The following is a 23,296-nucleotide window of genomic DNA, read 5'->3' as shown; positions in this document are numbered from 1 at the left end:
AATAAAAACTTTACCAAAAAATGTCAATTCTGATGAAATTTCCTTGAAAAGAGAAGGATGGAGTACAATGCTTTGATAATGTCAGCCCTTTGCAGAACAGGCTTTCAGTTTTCTGTGATTTATCATTGGTCCTGATTTCTTTTAAAAGTTTCTATAATAGTAAACACAAACAGTTCATGCTGGAATGCAACATTGTGATCATACCATAGTATTTGACTTGTCCTGAGATAGTTCCTTCTTTTTGCCCCAATATACTTCTGGGGAGACTTAATAATTTTTTTTCCCCTTACTTGTTTCTGATTCAAGAATCTGGTATTTCTTATGTCCTTTCTTAGCCACATAGCCAAATTATTAGTGGGTGGCCATAAGTAGTGTCTCTCTTGTCATTTCTTGTTATTAAGACCTGGTAAGTGTTGTAGTGTTCCTAGATGGTGATCAAGGAAAAATATGTATTGTAACCTTTCAGCTCAGAGAAATGTTTAAAATAACCACAATAAAAACAAAAACAAAAACAAAAAACAAACTTTTTTTTTTTTCATTGGACGTCATTACTTCTGTCCCATGCCTGAAAGGAGGCTTGAAGTTCAGTTGAAGGAAAAAGTCAGGTCCTGTTCTGCCTTGTGGTCAAAAAAGAACTGAACTCTGGAGAACTCATTGACTGAGGTTCTCATTTTAAAACTAGAAAATCAATTAGGAATCTACTAAATGAGTTCATTTTCTGCAGGACATTGGGCTTTGTGTTTCTTACTACACTGAGGAAAGTTGTTGAGCAGAGGTGGGTGACCAGCAACTCAGAGGTGCTCCAGCCAGCTTTGATAGGTAAAGCCAGGCTGTTCGTTCTTAAGGAGTGTCCGTCTGAGTAGGTGCTTGCTGTTGCACCAGGAAACTCAGAGGATGCGTGGTGGTTTTTTGATCTTTATGATATGATGTGGTCTTATTTCAGATATTTTCCAGCTTGTGGTGCTTGATTTTGAAAATTCTCTTTCATTTTAAAGATATTTTTATATATTTTAGGTAGGCATATGCCAGTGTATGTATAGTTATGTGAATATTTTTAAACCATGCAACAAGTGAGATTCCTCTCTGTTTAAAGACCCAGATTTCAACATCTGTATCTAAGCTGGCTACTCTTTTTGGATGTTAAGAACCATGCCCAGGCCTGTCTTGAACACTTCTCTGGTGAGGTGAATATCTCTGGTAGTTCTGCTTTTCCTTTTGTGAAGAAAGTCTTGAGTAACTAACTCAGTCTTACACCTCTAACTTTTAGGTAGCTTGTTCAGGGCATATGAATCTCCTTTCATTGCTTCCACAATCATAACAGAAATGTGTGAGTCCTAGTGAGAAATCTGTTTGATGGCACCTGGCCATGTGTGAAATATTCTAGCAGAAACATATGATAATTACCAACTCATGTACAAAACTCACGAAGTGTCAACCATTTCAGTCCCACAGTAATTTTTCTTAAAGGATCAGAGATCTCTGTAATGACTGCAGCAGAAAAACCTGATGTAACTCTCCTTAACAGAAAACCAACACATTGCCATAGATTAACAGGATAACTTCCCAAATAAAATTACACCTTTTGATTCAGTCTCATGACTTATCTATGCTTATATGACTTAAGATTGATACCATGAGACATGTAAAGGATTTGTGGAACTATATGCAACTCATAATTCAGTTGTGCACCTATCATCAGTTCACAGATTCACCAATTAAGTTTTGGATGCTGTAGTTTAAACCAGATTTTTCACATTTTGTATCTCACTCCTGGTCACTGCTTCTGCTGTCTCCACCAATTTGTGTATTCCCAGCTACCTGGAAGCGAGTATCTGGTGGGTACTTTTTTTCAGGGGCAGGTGTGCCTTGAACTTTCACAGACCCTAAAACAAACACACCCCCAGGGACTTTTTTCTTGGACTGTAGTTTTATAAATGGATATTGTGTTAGTGTCTCTGTAGTAGACCCAGTGCCTGACTGTACCAGATGCAGTGCAGACAGAGTGTAAAACCACAGACCTTGGCCCAAAGTTGTTATCTCTTGTAGTCTAAAGTTCTTGTCACCAGCCTAAAGCTGATAGTTTTCTCTCTTAGGTTTTATGTACCTTTTTGGGTCATTCCCTGGAAACAAAGCCAGAGAATCTCAGAATATCTTAAATAAGATGAAGACCAGTTGAAGATGAATGTGAGTCAGCATCAGGATGACCGAGAAAAGCATTGCAACAAGGTTGTATGGTCTAATGAAAATGGCTTTGCTATTGTTACATGGTCCTACATCTTCCTTGCTTGCAGGCTTTGGCAGATGTTGCAGTAGGCCATCCTTCTCCATCTTGCCCACCCTCCCCAGAATGCAAGACCCCAGCCATCCAGGCAGTGCGGTGTGCATGGCATCAGGTGTTGAGAGGGAGCCTGCAACGCTGCCTAGCAGTGGAAAGGAGAGGCTTTACCTGACAGCAGAGCCTCAGGAGCTCAAGCTTTTGAGAAACTGGACTTACAACAGATGCTGCACATTCTATCCCTACAGAACACAGTTCAGACTGAACAGCTGCAAGGAGGGAGCAGGAGAAATGCAGCGCCACTGGTAGCTTACACAATTTATGTAATGCAGTGGACTGATGCCACTTTGGGACTTCTGGGAAGTGTCTGACCAAGGTCACATTTCCTGTTTCATGCTTCTAGCACCAGACTGTATAGTTTGCCTTTGTTGGGTTTTATTTTGTGGATGCTGGAAATACTTGTACTGCATTCAAAGGAAATAAGGTCCTCCCCTTCTCTTGCTCCCTCCATGTGTGACTTTCTTTTTTGACTTCTCTGTGTATGGGCCAAAATGCAGCAGCATTCACACTGTGGAGTCAGTGCTGTATATTTATGTACGTGTATAGGCACAATGTAGGGAGCTTTAGCGTGGATTCAGTCATATCTGGGATTTGTGTAGTGAGCCTGCCACAGAAGGTGTACTTAGTTGTCCTCCATTTGTGTGTGTTTTGAATTCCCTGAGGTAACATTTAGAAGGAAGATCATCTATATGCAGTAACAAAAGGCACCATCTCACTATACTTGGAGACAGGCTGTGCCAAGGCTGATCCATGGCATTGAGAAGGCACAACTGAATTTTTGAGAAGGATGAGAAGATAATCCTTTTCTATTAAAGTCACAGGGCTTTAGAGGTAAATTTCATACAAGAGCAACCACTCAAAAAAAGGAACACAGCTGTCAACCAGAGTTGTTTTCTCACTAAAGGTTCTAACTCAGCCACATATATTAGCATGCTTTAAGCATTTGCATACATTTTCTGATGGATTAGCCCTGTGATCTTTCAGACACTCTGTAAGCAAATATATCCTTTCTGGAAGATAATTCCTGCCTCACTGCAGTAATGTACATGAGGTGCGTTATACCCTTTCCAGTTTAAGTTTACTTAACATGCTGTTAAAGCACTGGAGAGAAATGTTTTGCTTATTCCATATTTCTAAGGTTGAAAACAACATTTTTTATCTCAGTGACCATATACAGTAGATATAATGTTCTTTATATTTCATTTTTGTGTCCCTCCCTATTTCTTTAAACATACGCCTTGGTCTAGGGTCTGCAGAAAATAAGTGAAGGGTGTGCATTGATCTGAGCAGAAAGTGTTTCATGGTCTGAATTAATTGCCAAGATGCAACTAGAATGTTTTTCTAAGAGTAGAATTGATATGTCACTGTCTCCAGGATATTATTTACTTGTTTTTTTCAAAAGATGAACAAAACAGAGAAAAGTATAAGTGTGAACTCTTTTGTTCTTCCCTATTGCAAGACTGATAGGATCTTTTCACAGCTGGATTTGTGGTGGTAGGTGGTCCCACTGGTTGTACTAGAGATCCCATTTCTTTAGGTGCCTTTGGTTTTGTCAGGCCATTGCTACACAACTGTTTTGAAAAAGCAAACTCAGATCACATAATTCTGCTCTCTGTGTTGGCATTCAATTCAGCCAGCTCCAGCTCTGGGCCACAACTCTGATTTTCAGCACTATGTGATGAGATTCACAGAGGATACAACAGGAGGTATCTTCTCTGGTCTCCTAACTGGACCTTTTTGTGTAACACAGGAGAAAGCCTTACTTGATAGTTCTTACGTCAGTCCTGAAAATGGTGGAAGAAACGGGACATGTCTTAGAAGGACCTTCAACCCAAGTCCTAGCTATGTCAGAGGAAACTCTCTCCTGAGTCAACACCATCTTTTACAGCTGGCTTACGTGGGTATTTCTCACAGTAAGTGAAGCTAGACATACAAATGGCAGAGAAGATGGGTCAGAAGGGAAAGTGAGGACATTTTGTGAGAGCTAGATGGACTGTTAGAATCCAGGGCTGGGAGACATAAAAACAGCTTTCTCTGCAAATCCAGCTGTCCTCTTATACAAATATTCTCCTCATTTTGCATAGAAAGCAATAGCTAATAAATAAATAGAATCCCATCACTCTTCTTTTGTGAAAGAGTTGAATAGTCATTTATTATGAAAGGGAAGTATCAGATAATTACTACTGCAGACATTGTTTTGGGATTAAAGTTAAAGCTGCATAGCTCTTCTACCTTATGGCTAAAATAGCTTCTGCTTAGTAGTTCATTAAAATGGAAATACACTAAATGCATTTCATCCACTGGAACTGTGGGTCACTCATGCTGATTACTCATTCTTTGGCTTTTCTTCTGATAGTGCTAAACTTACATTTCTGCAACAATTCCAGCTGTAGGTACCATCACAAATTCTACATATACAGTTAAGTCCCACTCCAAACAGGATTTTAACTTGTCTTGTGCTATTGTTTTGCTTGAGCTGGGTTTCCCTCATGGAGCCTTTATTTTTACAAAGAGAACGTCTATGTAGGCATCTTCTTTCTGTACATTTTCCTTGACACTGTCTCATTTACCAAAACAAAGTCTGTTGCAAGATGTGGAGCTCTTTCTTCTTTTGGCCTCATGACATTTTGCTTGCATTAATGTTGCCTTTCCACAGAAGATAAACTTGCATATAATACTGAACCACAGAAGGAATTGTCAAACTTTTCTTTTTGGACTAATCAAGCATGTGCCATTCAGGGTCTGCATTGATCAGCTGTCACAGTTCGGGCCCTTCTTCTTTCAGCAGGGCTCTTCACAGATGATTATTGATTTGCTATACTGGACTAAAATAGCTTAAACCACATTACAGTTGTTTAGAGACCTTGTCTGCTGGGTTGACTTGTATATAGTGTCTTTCTGATGACATTCACACTATAGCTCTTAATTTCTACTCTAGAAACCTACCTAAAAGTCAGAGTTTGTTTTAAAGGATAGTCGAGGTTAATTCCTCTCTCATACTGCTTTCTTCAGTTGTTTGTGAACATTTGTCTTGCTAAGTATTTCAGTAGCACCAGACATGACAGCACAGACCCTCAGCCAGCTGCCTTACAAAGGTAATGGCTGTTGACAGTTAACACGGCACTTACTGTCACACAGTTGAATCTGGTATGAGAGGACTTTGCAAAATCAGGGCCTGTCTCTTTCCATCTCTGAAGCCTCTTCTGAGGTATCATAGGCTCTCTCTACCCTGTCGAGAGAAACAGAGGGCTGAATATGAAGTGCTAGGCTGCTGACCATCCATGTTTGTCAGGTTGGCTCTGAAGCAAGACTGCTATGGGACACTCCAGAACATGGGCGTACAAAGAGCACTGGGATACTGCTCCTGATCTGTAGCTATGGGCAGAAACAACAAAACTGATGTCCAGCATTATATCTCAAGTGAAAGCTACAAGCTGTGGGAGAAGAGACCAAGGCCCAGCTCTAGCCCAGCACCATGCATAGTGCCCTTTTGGAGAAAGGACCCTCACCTGGACTTGCTTCTTTAACCCCTGATTGGTCTTTAATAGACTGAAAAAAATCTGGGCTGACACTTCTATATCAAGCAATCTGATGAACGGTATGCCACTGAGCCCATCTTTGTTGGTCTGCAACATACTGGCTTTACTGGGGTTTGGGAGCCACCTGAAGTCAACAAGAATCAAACAAGTTGGTGCAGTAATTTGAAGCTAGAAAAGTTCAGATACGCTACATGCTAAGGATCTACATCATATAAGGCCACAAGAAGCTGAACTCCATGCAGGAGTAGCCAGTGGAACTCAGACCCAGATACCTGGCCTGTATCTCTCCAAATGCCCTAGCCTTTGGTAAGCTGACGGGAAACTGAAAAAAATAACAAAATTTTCTTCTTTTAAAGTCTGACTTGACAGTTACGCTTGTTGTAAACTCCTAGAAAAGGGACTTTTTATAATGAAGGCTTTTTGAGCAAGAAACATGTTAAAATATCTTGGTGCTGTTAAATAACTGTGAAAAAGTAAAATAGCTGATCGGTTTCTGGAAAAGTACCATTGCAATCGGAATAACTAACTTCTCTTGTGATGTACAAAAAGCACAGGAGCAGACAAACACCACAAGATAAAAGCAAGAAGCCTAGCATGCTGTCTTTAGCAGGAGCTACTTTTGGATCTTCAGGGAACAGGGTGAGAAAAGGGGCTTTTATACTGTTCTGAAAGGGACTGAATCTCATTAGAGGTTTTGTTAAGATCCCAACCTTTCAGGCTGTTTGTTAGAATTGTCCATTTTTTTATTCTGATTTTTTTTTTTTTCCCTGGGCATACAAAGGTAAAAATTCCTTTGAAACCTTGCAATAAACTTTACATGACAGATCTATAACAACACAGAAAAGCTGCACTGAAACATGAAAAGAGTCTACCTGTTCTTGTTTGAGGCTTGCATATAGATATATAAGTTTATGTATTTTTGATATGAAAGGAGAGTATGTGGGCAGTAAAGATGAAAACCAGAACTCCTGATTCTCAGGTGATTTAACATGTCCATTTTTTATGCTGCTTTATGCTTCATCACTGCCAGAGTGCTTTATTCTTATTGTTATGTTTATTATTTATGTTCCCATGGCAACCAGGAGCCTTTGTCAAGGAGCCAGCTCTCTGTGTCTCCTTTTAAGAAGTGTCTCACAGAGACAGTCCCTGCTCCAAGGAACTTACAGGGTACAGAAGTTGGTCAGAGGAGATGTGGAAATTAGATGCATGAATCAAAGGTGCTGGCTGTGCACTCTATTGTGAATGCATCCAGGGATGGATGTTCACTTACAGAGGGCAGGAGCAGACCAAGAAGGTACAGGAGGATTAATGCGGGGAACTGACAGATGTGACATGTGGTCCAGGCACAGAAGTTGTTCATCACTGGGATAATCTTTCCTGGTAGGGCAGGTGTCACCTGTCTTGGTCAAGGTCAAAGGTGTCATGTTGAAGGAGGGATTTAAACCAAGGAGGCAGCAGCACAGTTTTTTGTTACATGTCTGTCTGGCTTTCACCAAGTTCACGAAGACAACAGTTGTAATCCTAAAAAAAACACATGCTATTTCTGGCTGAATGTTTCTTATGTTGAACATTTATTAATTTTTAATTGTTTTGACTATATCTTCATGTAATGCAGAAGCATTCTTACCCTTTTATATTATTGGTCTTACTAAAAATACAACAGAGGAATTTCTCTTTAAATTATAAGACATTTGGGAACATAAGTTATAGTTGCTTACAAAAAGTTTAAAAATATGTTATAGGGTTGTTTTTTTTAATTGAATATGAGCTTGGCAATTTCGAAAAACCACGAGGAGCACAGCCGTTCATATTGTTTTATTTATGTTCATGTAAATAACCCTAATGTGTTGAAAGTCTGCCGGATTCCAGATGGACTGGTGTAAAGCTCCCTTTCTAATATTCACACTGCAACTGTATGGCTGCCAACCCAGAAGAAGCATCTCAAACATACCCAAACAACCTTACAGACCACTTTTTGTCTACAGAATTAACGCAGCTGTCAAACTACACATCCCCTAAAACAATGTCCATGCTATAGACAGGCAAAAGTCACTTCGGTAGAAAAAATGAACAGGGTTATTTTATTTTTATTTGATTTCAACCTTTTTAAAGTGTCCTACGTTTTAATAAACAAAAGCATTTAGAACAATGTACTTATTTTTCATTAAAATCTTTAGAATGCTACAAATTCTGTTAAGAGGGTGGCAAAAATACTGGTAGGAAGTTTTTGACTATTTTGTACGGGCCCCTATTTCATAGCTTCTACTGCCTGCTCAGCCCTGCTGAATTCTGAAAACGATGACACTGCTGTAGAACTCCTTAACCAGCTCTTTAAATGTCCACAGTCCTTTCTTGCAATGTACAATGCATTAGGAAACAAGTTGTACTTTTTTTTTTTTTTTTTTTTTTTTTACCTGGCCCACCTTAACAGGCATCTTTAACAAGTGGCTGCTTGGGATTTTGAACTAAAACACAGTTTCCAATATTATGGGGAAAAGCCAGTCAAAACCTTAGCATTATACCACAATTCATGTGCTTTCCTTCTCCTCCATTGCATTATAAATTGCCTTTCCTGTAATCAGATGACTTTCAAAATACTGTTGCTTAGAAGGAAACTTTCGAGCTATATCACAGAAGACAATTATTCTGTATATTTACACCATTAACAGTTGAATTTAAAAGGCCACCACCAAAATGTTGTCTGGTTGCAGCATTTCTGGACAACAATATAAATCTTAACTAAAATAAAATACTTGAAGTGGGATAAATTTCTTTCACAGGCAAATCAGGGAAACTTCTTGCTCTGACAGTAAATTGCCAGGGTGGAGACATACCTAGGGCAGTCTTCAGACTGTCTATTCAACATTTGAAAATATCGGGACATTAAGTTGTAATATGTCATGCAGAACTCAGTGGAGCATATTTCCTGACTGCTGTGCCACGTGGGTATACACAAAGCCACCTGGCTGGTCCCATGAGGTACTGATGGGCATTAAGTGTTTGTCAGATTGTGGTGTAAGATACCTTCCGCCCTCTAGGAAACCAAGGACTATGGGAGCAGGGCTTGTGGAGGCACTTTCAGAAAGTCTAGAGGCCAAGGAGAAGGCAGGATCACGCAGCCAGCTCATGGCAGTGCAAAATTAGTAGGTGGTGTATCAAAATAGTTTCCTGCTGTGCTATGTGCATGCAGAACAGGGATGAAGCCTGGTAAGTGGCTGTGCTCTAAGATGCCTTCTTTTGATTACAGTCCCAAGAAGTCTTTACTGGGATTTCACATCCTTGCATCTGGGCAGGGTCAAATTGTCATGCCTCCCAGATCCTAAGCCCAAATGACAATTTTTGGCTATTATGCTATTTCTGTTCTCTTCGCTAATGACTAACAGCCTGTTCCAGCTCTGCTGTGATCCTTGCAGCACAGGTATTGCTTCTTCAATGGCGGTGCAATCTCTCTGAGTCAATTGTGGGAAGAAACAATCACTGCCAGTGTATTTATGCTGCTTAATCTGTGTGTGTAGGGATCCAGCTAACTGGAGGGTTTCTGCCCTGCTGCTGAAGTGTGATGGAGATAGAAAACATCCAGCAGCTAGTCTGGAAGCAGCTTTGTTGTGTTGGAAAAGAACTCATGAGGATTCACATTAAAGGTCTGCATGAAGTGCTTTCCCAGGAGGAACAGGACTGGGACCTTGTGTTCCAACCTGCTGTGAAGGGACTATAATTTGCCCCAGCCAAGTATCTGGCCTGGACCAAATGCTACACAGGCACTCACAGTATTTCTGTCCTCTGACTGTATGGCTAAAACAAGCGTAAAATTCATCTCTCAATGTGGCCCTTAGGTAAAATGTAACATCTTGGAATTGCAAATGGCACGCAGATGAGAGCCTTTTGTATGTAGCTGGATATCCGCACTGTGAAAATTAGATTCTGCTCCACTTTTCCCCATACAGCTCAAAAACAAGGAGATGAATCTGGAAAACACATATTTGTGATCTCCAAACAATTGCACATGTGAAATATATGATAAATTTTGCCCACATCATCCATGGTACCTAAGTCACAACATATGTATTTGGTGGGATCTTCAAAACATCCTGAGAAACACAGAGCATAGAAATCCACAGTTCGTACACTGTTTGTGCATGCAGTTCTATGTTGCATGCTCTTCCTTGCACAGGACCGTCAGGCAAGAGCAAAGCTTCGTGACTAGAGGCAAGTCAAGAACAAGAAATGCCAGTGGGTTTCCTTCCAAAGAGGCACCCAAAAAGAGGCAGCAAGTCTGTAAATTGCAGGCTCCCGTCCTAGACAGCAAATGAGGCATGAAATATTTATCTGTGTCACTTATCTTTATTTTATCTTCCTAGTCTAAATCTTTGTCCTTTGAGTCAGAACCAGCTATTTTGGTAGAACAGGAAAGCCATCTGAAAGTATTGTGGTGTTATTGGGTAAACATCTGAGCTGCTGAAGTGTGGGAGCTGAAAGTGAGAATGATCTCTCAGTGTCCATGCATTGCACATTATTCTCCTCATCAATATCCACGATGACTTCTGTTGAACACAAAACTTACATGAGTGGATCACTGACCAAGCACAGATATTCTCTCTGCAAATGAACAGATGTAGGAGTGCTCAGCAAGCAGGGTATGTTCAGAGAAAAAAGGCTAGCTCCCCTGATGAGTGTGTGTTTGGGGGGGGTGTTGTGGAGGGAAACTTGAGTAACATGAGGCAACGGAAATGCTCTTTGGTGGATTCAATGGATGGCTGCACCTAAATCGTTCTCCACTGCTTCCCTCCCTACCACCCATGTATGAAGCAAGCTGCCGATGTGCAGAGGCGTAGGCTTATTCAGTTCTTATGGATCCAACCCCTTACACTGGAAGGCACAGTGGGACACAGTCTGGGGTTGTAGTAAGAAGAGCTTATGAGCCTTGACTACAAAGGACCTATGCTGCAGCAGAGAAAAGATCATCCTCCAGATCATCCACTGTGATGGAGGTGTGAGTATCCTTGGCCACACCACCATGTAAGTGTTCTCACTGAAAGGAGAAGGGTTTGGGAGGTTTCTTCAGGTAGGATGCTGATGTACCTGTCACTCCCAAGCTTGCTCTCTCCAGTTTCAGTGAGAACTATAGGAGGAGCTGGCTACCAGTGAACACTGAAAATTCACACAGGAAATTCCGAAAGACCAATGCTTATGACCAAAGGGCTACAGTGCATTTGGATCCTACCCTGGGAGATGCTGGCTTTTTCTCGCTTACCTGCTGTCTAATCCCATCCTAAAAGTTCACCTTTGGAAGCCAAGCTGGGAACAGAACTTGTTAAAAAATCAAGCTCCCCACTGCTCTCTAATTTGTGGTGATGAGTCCCTTGCTTCTAAATGTTACAGTCATGAAGATTTTACCAATTTCTGTTTCATGCTTAATGTATACCCATTACTAGTTGATGGCAAGTTAAACAGGACCCCGTGTAGTGGGATTTCTGCTTGGAGATTAGATGCCTTGTGAACTAATAGTTTCAGAATTTTGTTTGCATGTGAATGCCACTCACTTTGTCCCATCTGGTTTGCTCATCCCAGCAGACTGGAAAACATAGCAGAGATGAGTCTGAAGAAACTGGTTTTTGTAAGGTGCAAGGAAAACCCAGTAAGAAGTTAAACCAATGAAGCTGTGATGAAGTTTTCCAGACAATGCAAAATATTTAATAGTACCCAGGCTTCTTCCTCATTACATCTGTAGCAGTAATTCTACTTGGGTTACAAAACTCAGGAGATGGTGGCAGATAAACAAAACAGTGTACTTTGCCACTTTTCCCCACCACATCTGTCCTGATCACTTTTACTTCTTGGTTTTATGAAAGGGAGATACAAAGGTTGTAAGGTTCTTGCTATGGGTGCATGATTTTGGCCTCTACTGCTGTAACACAGTGATTGGTGGTAGCACTTGGCTCTCCTGAATCTTGTTTTCACTTTCCTTCGCAATGCCTGCAGCTCTCCTCCCTTCTCTGCCTGCCCCTCACCTCTCCTTCAGTCTCCTTTCCACACATCTCCCTGTAGCTTACTCATGACCTCTCTTTATTGAGAAATCAGGCTGTCGAAGGAGCAGAGTGAAAGTGCAGAACACCACAGGGCAGATGCCGGACTTAAAATGATTTGGTGGTCTCTTCAAAATAGCAAACAGGTGAATTGCTGAGTGTTTATTAACAAAAGGCAAGGTATTCCTTTTCCATCCAAGCTTTTTTGTGTTTAAGCCTTAGTGTCCTCAATTTCTTTGCCAGTGTTGCTGTAAATGCACAGTTGCAAATTCACAACCAATTACACTCTAATCACAATTGTTAATGTACAATTGTGATCTCCAGTACTGCTGTAAATGTTTCTGGTGAAGTTTGACCTGTGGCATTTTTTTCTTTACAGTATTTTCATTCTATTTGGAGGGTCACGATGCCCCTTGTGTTTTAAAAGATACTGTCCAACTTGTTACCCCATTGACCACATGCTTTTTCCAGTGCTCACAAGAACAACTGGATGTCTGCATTAGCTGCCAGAGCAAACCTAGGGCACTGTGTTGATCACCTCCTTCTTTTATATGTGGTTTTTACTGCTTGAATTCCAGTTCCAATTTATTTGCACAATACTACATTCAAATACATTTGTATTTGAATCACCACTTGCTGGTGGCCTGATTCACTCTAAAGAATAGAGCCATTTGACTTCCATCATATACTTTATGGAAGCTGAACTGTACTACCATCAGATCTCATCCTCTCCCTGTCTTTCTTGAATTTTAGCCTCTTCTGTTTCTTTTGGCACATCTGAACCAAAAGATGAATATGTTGATGCAGTGACTTCTAACCGGAGTGTTGACAGCAGCTAACTCTCATCTATTCATACCTGATATGTTTTTGTCCACCTGCGGGTACTGGCTGAAGAGAGCTCCTAAGGGTTATCAGATGGGCAGTATGGATGGCAATGTTCCTGCCTTCTTGGTTTGTGATGGACTTGAGAAGCTGTCGTGCTTACAGTAATATTTTGATACACTTATGATCTGTTCCAGTTGTTCCTTTTCAGCCAAGACATGTCTCTAACACGCAAGAGAAATTCTTGTTCTTCCATCTGCAGTCACAGAGAGTTTGCAATGTCCAGAGAGGTATCATACATCTCAAAATATATAATAAAAATCTCTCCTTAATTTATCCTACTGCAGAATGCCCGCCTCTGCTGGCATTAATTGTTTATTCTTTCTCATTATGTTTAATGCTCTGACCTCTGGCACTGGTCCTGACTGGTCTAGAAATCTAGGTTTTGACATTTTTATGGAACCTCTTTCTAACTGTGGATTCTTCCATTTTCTGTGCTCTGTCTTACGCAGACATGCTTTATTGCATTGTATAGGGTTCTTTCCCACATTCTTTCTCAGTCATTAGTTATCTCAGGATAGTCATGATTTCTCTCTGAAAAATATCTTTTCTTTATGCTAATATTTGTCTGAGGGGAAAAAATAGTTCAGGCAGCCTGCCTGTATCTTTTTTTAGCTTGCTTCGGTGCTTCAGTGAAATATCAGCTGTGCTCTGCAGATTCATTGGCTTTTTTTGTGCAAATACATACTAGAAAACAAGCAGGACCTGGTTTGTTGATTAGGCCACTACTTTTGACAGGCCCTGCCAAGCTTGGCTTTTGAGCTTTCTACGGTATTTCTGATTTCATATTCCAAAACTAGGGGAGGTTTTGTGGCAATCTTTACTTTGTCTGCTAAATGCCTAATGTGACTCCACACCAACACTTTAACCAGCAGTTCATCAGAGAAACAAAACCCAACATCTTTTAGTGACTGTGAGACCCTCAGCAGTGACCCAACCGTACATGGCTCAGGCACCCAGGGTATGCAAGGCCAGAGCAGGGAAAATTCAGAAGAGCTATGCAAATCTAACATGCATATGTTAGCAGACAGCAGAGTTTAAAGTTATACTTTTTTTTTCCTTACTTTTGGTCTGTGATTATTTTTTTTTTAGGTTTATTATGGTAAATATGATTCCCAGTGCAACAATAACCATTTGAGAGCAAAAGCCTCCATGGCAAGAAAAAATCTTCTGAAAATTATGATAAAAATAAAACTGCTAATGATGATTTATTTAAACACCCTGAAGGCTCTCATATTTACAAGATACTTCATAAAACTATGACTTGTTTTTCACACAAAAAAATCCAAGCAGTTTTTTTGTGTGCTAGAGGTAATTTTTACAGAACAAAGCAAGAGTGAATAAAATTAGGTACCAGCTCATCACAGCCAAACTTACTGCAGGGATTGCATAAAACACCTTCAGAACAACAGGGTGCCCACCCCAGGGAAGAGAGCACTTACAAAGAGCTCTTTCTACATCCACCAGCTTTTGTTTTGCCAGATACTTCAAGTGCATTTCCTACTAGACAAAAGTATTTTAAGTGCACACAACAAAAACAGGCCCATTCTAGTGGCTAGTTAAGATTCAGGATCAAACCAGTGGCATCAGATTAGTGATGGGTAGTTGTGAGATGAGGTTTTCACAGTGCTGGTACATAGTGTAAATTTATAGCAGGGGTAAAAAACTTCATGTCAAAGACAATGATTCTATGTTAGCACATAATCAGCTTGTGTAAAAGACATTGCTTGCTTCAGAAGCCTGTGAACCAAATATAAGATATAAAGCATATGGTGGAAAAGGTGGAAGGAGAAGAGCATGGTGGTAAGAAAGTCTGCTTCGGGAGGGTCCCTGCTGTGATTGTGATCAGGAGACTATTGCATGTTGAGGAAGTAGTGATCCACAATACAGTTAACCTGAGCTCACCAGCCCAGTGCCGTTTTGTGCTGAGCATAAGCATGGCCATCGTGCTTACTTTGTGATGCACAATACCTTGGCAGGATAAACTCATCCAACTCATTGTAGCTACAGGCAGCTCCCACCTGGCACCAGTAATTACTACATCTTCACAGTCTTGCCTTTATCTAACAGAGCAGCAAGAAGTTTTCATGAGAACACTCTTTCTGTTTGACAGCATAAATGGTGAACAGAGCTGTTTTGCTGTGACCAAAATGAAGGAACCTTTCTCCACAGAGGCAATCATCACAGCATGCCATGGGAAAATCCATCCAGGGTCTGTTCAGTGCTGCACAGTCACGGGTTTCCCAGCACCTGAAGGACATAAGATTTACTTGCTATGTATTTTGCTCTTTTTATTCTCTCTTACTAAACCAGCTATTTTGTTAAGCCTTCTTTTGTCAGACCTTTCTCACTGAGACCCCAAAAGAGCCCTGTACCATCTCACTCTTTCTCACCTCACCTCACCTCCTTCCTGCTTCTCACCTTCCTGCCCTCACCCTCTCACCAGCGCATAACAGGCCAAAACCCAGCCTACAGTGGAGAAGGTCCCTTGGGTTTGGCTCACTGTGTTTAAATACCTGGATGGGAGTGCAGGGGTGATAAAGACTTGGCTCTCTGTAGGGGGTGGTAGGAGCGGAGAAAGAAGAATCTGTCAAGTACCATGGTGAGGGGACTCTGTAAGCATAGACCAGAAAGCCATGCACAGGCAGAGAGAAAAGCTATTGAAGACAAGCAGCTGTCAAAGGCTGTGTCTTGTAGACTGGGGACTGGGTGTTTGTGAAAGCCATGGTTACTGATCCAATGTTAGATATGGAGCTGAGATGTCTGCCAAGTCTGTTCCGTGCTATTATTTTTGCTAGCCTCTGTCACAGGGAGGGAGGGAGGTGGAAGGGACAAATCCCAGCATTAAACCTTTTAACCTTTTGTCAAAGACAGAAAAAGAAGTGAATCAAGCTAGAGTGTTTTATATGTGCATTATAGCATGTGGCTTTCATTCAGCATTAACCCTTGTTCCTTACTGTTTAGCTGCTGAAAGCCTTTAATATGGAAAAGTCATGTCTGGCAATCCTATAGCCCAGGGGTCCTCACACTTTTTAACCAGGGGCGGGCACGGATGCAGTGGCAGGCAGCCATCTGCAGCTGCTTGGTTTCCCCCCCAACCCCGGCGCGGGGTGGGGGGGTGGGGGGGTCTGTAAATACCAGGGGCCGGATTGAGGACCCTGGGGGGCTGTATCCAGCCCTTGGGCCGTAGTTTGAGGGCCCCTGGTATAGACTGTATTAAAGAGAGGGGGTGGAAGGCAAGGAGAAAAGGTCTGTTTAGATGTCTAGAGCTTCTGTTGTCAGTCAGTCATTTGTTTTCCTTCAGACACGCACATACACGAAAGTGTAGAAAGACAGCAAAGATAACTGAGGTTCAGCCTGTGGTGCTGACTTTGATTTGGAGAGCCACTCCACGTGGTCATCCACTCAGCAAAGCAAGAGATCAGACTGCATTGCCTTCTCCTGAAACATTGCTTTTAACTTGCCTTCAGATCATAACCTTAAAATAGAAATGGAAAGGGTAAAATTACCATGGCTAAAACAAACCCTTATCAGAGGCAAAAGGAAATAATATGCCATAAGCAGCAGGTGGCATCACTGGAAATCTAAGGATCCCTTACAGAACCATGTTGAGGAATAGGAAACTATCTGATATCTTCTTACTGGTGGCATGGAGGTATGGAGAAGATCTGTGTAGAAAGAGGGGAATGAAGTGGGGACAAGCTGTTTGCAGAAACATTTCCTATTTATACATGGGTGAAGGTTCTGTTTTGTCAGCTGGTGGTGGCCTTGAAAATATATGTAAAACCACTGTCTCAGCTCTTTCTCTGTGTCTGCTAAAACCTCTCAGCACTGCTGAGCTGGAGCTAGGGCTCATGGGCATCATACTAGATTCTGGACTCCCAAAAATTAGTGGGAGGCTCTTTCACAGCCTCTTTATATTGTCTATTTCCCTCACAGGCTGGGGCAAGTGACCTCTGAGCCAACAGTGCTCACATGGGCTGGCAGTCTCTTCAAGCATTTATCACTCCCAAACCATCATACTCTCACATCAGGTTTTCCTCCCAGCTGTTCTGCTCAGTTACCATTCCAATTCATGCCTTTATAGCAGCATCCATAAGAACTCTTTTAGCACCATTCTCTTAAACCTAAGGAGATCCAACTTTGTTCCAGCCATCCTGCCTCTAGCTTTTTTGATTCTCATAATGAATTTTATGGAACAGGCTGAGCTGGATTTTTGTTGCTATGGAATATGTGAACAGGCAGATCTTTACACGGTAGGGGCCAAATAAACCTTTTGAGAACAACTTAAATTTCTGCACCACTCACCTTTGCAACCCTTAATATTATTTTTTGTTTCACAGAGGAGGTAGGAGTGGTTTTCTTGTGTGTAAACCTATGAGTTAGGAAGGAAATGAAGTGTGCTTATGAATATGCAGCAGCCTGCTTAATGGCAGGCCATACAATAGGTCAAGGGAGGGAAATGACTTGCTGTATGCAGCTCTATTTTGCATTTGAATGCAAACTACCCTCCTCTGATTACAACTTGAGAATCAAAGTTTGTCACCCTGTTAGAGGTTACCAGCCTACCTAGCACATGGATGTTGTGGCAGAGGGAAGGAACTGCCCTGTCTAGGATTCTAGAAGTGAGCACAGAGACATCTGGTCTTTGGCAGTCCCAGGGATGTAGTAGGACCTAGATCAGTAAAAGTCAAAGGGCTGCATAGCATGTTCAGGGAGAAAAGACCCTCAAATAACAACTTTCTTCTGCAGGTAGGTATATTCATAAAGAAGCTTTCTCTGTGTCTGTCTAGGAGTCAGACAACTCAAAACAGCATTCTCTGCTGCATGCAGGAGGGCTGGGAGAAGCGTTTTTTGAAGTCAGACAGAACGATCATATATGGAGTTTTCCTCAGCCTGGTACTGATCTAAGTCAGGTCACTTTCTCCCCCAGGGCCCCAGTTTCCTGCACTATAAACAAAATAAACTGTCAGGTTTCTCTGTGAGGTGCTTTCAGCTTTACTGGTATAAATCTTATAAAATAGTGATTCCTAGTTGCCCTTCCTAAAGGGATGGATTTGTGGGGTATTTCATTCATGTCAAACCTGTTAGTGAAGCAGAGGATTTATTACAGGTAATCATAAGATGCCTGTCAGGAGGGAGCTCTCCTGATGGACAGTGAGCCTGGGGTAGAAGCAGGAAGAGCTCTAGGACCACTGACTTTTTCTCAAAGAAGCCACCTTGTTACGAGATAGCCTGTGAGGAGAGATTCTGGCTGCATATCCATTTATTCTTCTCTTTCCATTTCCAGTTTACTTGGGAAAGGATTTGATTAGACTGCTGTTATGCTGGTGGAGGCTTATTCAGGTGGTCATGGAATGGCTATTAAGTCATTTAGATTTAAATGCGTTCTCAGAGTGAATCTCATGCTTTCAACATGGTGGGCTTTTTAGTGGGTCTTGCATATTTTTCTTTTTTTTTTTTCCCTAAGCACACTGTTCTCCATAACAATCTTTTATTTTTGTTATCAACCTTGAGCCTATTTTGAGCACTCTATATATGCACGCAGGCTCATGAATATCTTAAATGTCACATATAAATGGAGGCATCATTTTTTCCCATCGTACTGATCACACAGCTGGTGACAATCATTCCAGCTTCAAGCTAGCTAAGGTCAGCATAATTAAAAATTCTACTAAGGATGATTTTACTGAAGAAAGATTCATGGCAATAGTCAAAGTTTTTGCAGAGACTACAGATCATGGAACCTCGTGATTTTTTGTTTATTGGAGTAGAGTCTTCCTGTCTATTAATTCTGATTTTTGTATCCATTTCCTGTCAGTGCTATTTTCTCACGGCCTATCCCCAAATTTTTCAACTATCCTGATGTTTCTTTGCAGAATTAGCTTACTAGCTTCCCCTATTAAAGTCAACTAGTCTGTGGCAAACAGGAGGAGCATAGTTAGGAGTTGTTTAATAGCAGTATTCAGTATTTGAATTCATATGTGGGTTTTGTTGTGTTTGACTTTCCTTGTGAATTCCAATTTTCCATAGATCTGAAGGACTCTTCAGCATGATACTGCACAATATTGTAGTTAAGTCCACACAAGAACTTACTAGGCTCAATAAAAACTCACAATCTGAAGCCAAGCCTGTTGCAGAAAGATTGCCTCCCACTTCTAGAGACTTGTTAAACACCCACAACAGCAAGCAGTTTGCTGGCAAATACAGCTTGCTGGAAGACAGCTCTAATCCTAAAACTGTGACTGCCTCAGACCAAGGATTTTTAACCTGTCAGTGACTCAGCTGGCTTTGCTGAGATGCTGAGAGAGGAGCCACATCTGCAGGGAGGGCATGTGGCTTCCTTAATGAGGATCTTTATCAGTGTAAGTTCACAGCTGTACATGAAACATGTTAGTGTATGCATGCTGGGGACAAAAGACAGAGAGGGGAGAGAACCAAGAGCCCTCAATGCTTTTTCTTCTGCTACAATGTGAACAGATGTGTTGATATTTTTTATAGCCTTTCTAGGAAAGCACTGTTTCTTTCCTCCCTGAGCACAAGGAGACCATGGAGGCCACAATCTCAAGACTGCTGTTCTTTTCCCTTGAAAATTTAAGCTTGACGTGAAGAGCTTCTGAAGCTGTTTTCCCACCACAAGAGCCTCACAGTTTAAAAACACAAGTAAGTGAGAGGTAAGAAACAGAACACTTTACTGCATCCTTTCTCCTCATGCTGTAGAGCTGGGCTTTTCTGGTCAGAACACAGAAATCTCCTCTTCTCCCAGAGCGGTTTCTGTCGCCCTGTGTCCTGGGTTATGGCCAGATGTACTGAACTAGCTAAATCAGTGTGCTCTTCCTCTTCTGAGAGTGTCCTGACTTGCCGTTCAGGGCAGCATACGTCAGACGTGCTAAGGAAAGCACGTTGTTGTGAGAGGAAAAAAAATTACAGAGAAGGATCCACAGGCTGGGAACTACTTAACTTACAGGCTGAAAACTATTTAATGATGGTCTGTGGTGTACTGTAAGATGAGACAAGAGGAAAGTTGATGGCTATTCACTATTTTGACTTAGTGTCTTGTGTGATCTGGTGGTAAACTGGCTTCCTGAAAGAAGATGACTGTAGGAATGAGATTTGGATCTCCCCCTACATACTGCCTGAGGCTCAGAACTGTGGTAACTTCTAGCAATAGTGGTCCTCCTTTTCTGTCTTTGACCATTTGGCCAAAGATCTCTTTACCTACACTGACAGCTGAGGCTTAGTGTACAAGCTAAATACAGACACACACCAGTTGGCGGAGAGAGGCAGAAACAGCTCTTGCAATGTCAGCTGGATGGATTTCCATACTGTCTGAGGATTTCTGATGCAGGGTGGGCTGGTAATAAGTAAGATTTTTCATGGCTTCTGGAGGAGATTTGGTCACTCACATTAAACCACTGGGTCAACTGGTAAAATACATGGGTGTCAGGATGGGTCAGTGGTGGTACTGGAGGTCGTATTGTGGTCTGGAGTTGAGAGATCTTGGTATATATACTGGCTTGTTTGAAGAGGACAGCCTTTGGTGAGAAGCCACTTTGCCTTATGCACAGCTACATCAAACTGACCCCAGGTGCCAGCAATGCAAGTCACATCTGTTGCAAAACAAGGACTTGAACCCCATGTACTCAATCCCTATTAGAGCAGGTTTTCTTTCTGCAAGCTTTACCATGTACAGTCAGGGAACTGAGTTCGTTAAGTGATGTTAAGAGCATGACCACCTCCTATAGCAGCCCAAGAGTCCCTACTGCCTGGCTGCTGGCGTCCAGCCCAGTGCCCGGGAATCCAGAGTCTCTGCCCATGCATCGTTATCCCAGATCTGGGTTCTTCACCTTGTGCACAAAAGCTGATCCGCACACTGATTATCGCACATCTGCGATTGTACAATTACATTTAGTCACACTTAATTCTCACTGGTTCTTACAAGCCTCATCTCCATCTAAAGGTACAGTGTACTTTTTTTTCATAGCACATGTGTTTGGGGAGGGGGCTTTGTAACTGGGGTCTTTCTTTGTTCTCTGGTGGATGTTTTAGTATGGTAATTAGGACAGTTCACACATAGTTCCAGTAATTTTCTGTTTGGTCTCATTAACCATTTGGTTCTCTTTGAGACTACTTTGTTGTGCCACAGCTTGACTACAGTGTCTATTCCTTCTCCCAAGGCCAAGTTTTGTTAATCGTTCATAAGGATTTAACAACATCCTCTGTTTTTCAAATTCTTTCCCGTTTTTCACTATAGATATTTACAGTTCTTTTCCCCTCTATTTTTCATTCATAAAGTAAATAATTTTTGTATCAGGATGAGGCATGTGGCTCTTGATTTTCGATTGGCACGTTTAAACAGCTGAGCACACACACACACAGAGGACACTGTGATGTCCAGTCACACACACTGCCACAGACGAGGCACTGCCTTGCACAGCACCCACATGCAGGACGCACATAAACACAAGGACAGCCAGCCGAGTCCCTCCTCCTCATGGGCTGGCAGAGAGGTCACTAGTGCAGGCCCACACACACGACGGTCTCCAGGTTCACAAGCACACACAGGTTCATGGATATCCCAAGTACCACCATGGCCCTCTGACTACCCGACACCTCTGCCTGGATCCCAGTTACTCGAGGCCACACATGATATACGGCAGAGTACTTGCACATTCATAGTACATGAAATATTCATTTTCATTTACACACAGGGCTGGGTACAAGTTTCTCTCTTCTAATGCAAAGTAGCGCACAGCCTCAGGTAGCATGGCTGGAGGTTTTTCCCAGCTATGCAGGCTCCCTAAGCAGGGGCTTTCGGGGTGTGTGTGTGTGCGTGTGTGATATTTGAGTTGGAGGTCATGATCTCTCACTACACTCCCACCACCACAATTACCTTTGTCCTACTTTCAACTAATTTTCTGTGGGTTGCAACACCTTATCAGCTTGCTTTCTCTTGAAGCCAGAAATTTCTCACTTGGAGGCTTCTTTCTGCATAATTTAGGTAATTGGGTTCTTATCATGATTGGTTCTTTGTTTCCCAGGGATTACTCCCTTAAAAATCCTTCCATTCATCAGTTTTGATGACTTGAGAGGGTGGGTCAGTTTGACCTAAATTTTGTGCACATACTTGTTTAACATATAGTTAAACAGCAAATCAGAGTTTGGTGATTTGGGAATTCAAGAAACACTCCCTGTTCCCCCGCACTTTGCCTCCTTGGCTGGTGTAGTCCCACTGACCCGCTCCAGCACCCTGGACCTTCAGGTGTGCATCCTTATCCGTTGCAAAGTCCCAGGTTTGCCTGAGGTTTCTTGATGGCCCGTCAGCTGATGTGACTGACCCAGTTTGTTTCTGGTTGTTGGCTTCAGTAATGCTAACTGCTCATATTGTTTGTCTCCCTTATTGTCACAGCTGAGGAAAACTTTGTCACACTCCACATATCTGCGTGTGACTATCTCATTTAGAATCTTTTCTGTCTACCCCACCTCCCCTAGCTTCTGCCTTTTCCTCCTGCATGTCCCTTATGTGTCTGTACAACTGTCAATTCCCACACACCCCGTTGGGTGCCCGGCATCTCCCCACTTATTCACAAGTTTATCAGTTGCAAAGATCGAGATTCTCATGCTAGGCTGGCCCTGGTAACTGCTAGATGGCCCATCATTTAGTGAAATTGGCAAGGTTAATTTCTTGCTCATGTCTTTTTGTTTGGGTTCTTTGTCAGATCTATGCCCCAGTATGCTTGCTTTATTGTCTCCCTTTTCCTTATCATCCCAATTACAAGTCCTCAATCAGATGTATTGCTGGTATAAACTTTCTCAGCTCCACTACTTTATTTATCAATTAGAGCAACTGAGCAGATTTCTTCCTGGTCATTGCCTTTGTTAACATCAATTGATGTTTGTTCTCTTCCCTTTCCTGTCATATCATCCAAGTTTTGCAAAGCCCCTTGTCAGACAATCTTACTTCAAAGGGTAAACATTCCCACACTTAATGTATTCTTTCAGCGTTGTGTGACAGTTGTCTCCAACAGAATTGTCAAATGAATGGAAAAATTGAAAAGTAGATATTCCAGTTATACATCTGTCCGGCCACAAAGGTTGAACTGCTGCTTAGCTTGCCCAGCTGCCAGACTTCCAGTCTTCCAAGCTACCTGACTTCCCATCTAGCTTGAGCTGTATTGATAGAAATAGTAAGAGAAAGACATTATTTAAAGGAAACCCAAATGACTATACAGGGTTTGTGGTTTGTTGTTTTTTTTCCCCACAAATCAAATTACTAAGCAAATTCAGTCCCCCAGCAAATGGTGCTTATTTATATATTCATTCTAATTCAGGATGGAATAAATTAATATTTGAAAACTTGGTATTATTTTAGAGGCTGAAAAGTCCATTTGCTAGCCTTCTCTTGGTCTTGATCTCTTTCATAGGCTTTTGGAAAAGTGGTAACTGCATTACACAGAGCCACATACTAAGGAAATAATTACTTTTTTTTTTTTTTCTTTCTTCCCAGTTTGGAAACT

This window comes from Falco naumanni, chromosome Z, assembly GCF_017639655.2.
Source record: "Falco naumanni isolate bFalNau1 chromosome Z, bFalNau1.pat, whole genome shotgun sequence".
Taxonomy (NCBI): Eukaryota; Metazoa; Chordata; class Aves; order Falconiformes; family Falconidae; genus Falco; species Falco naumanni.
The sequence above is the reverse complement of the archived record's forward strand: the minus strand, read 5'-3'. Positions refer to the sequence as shown.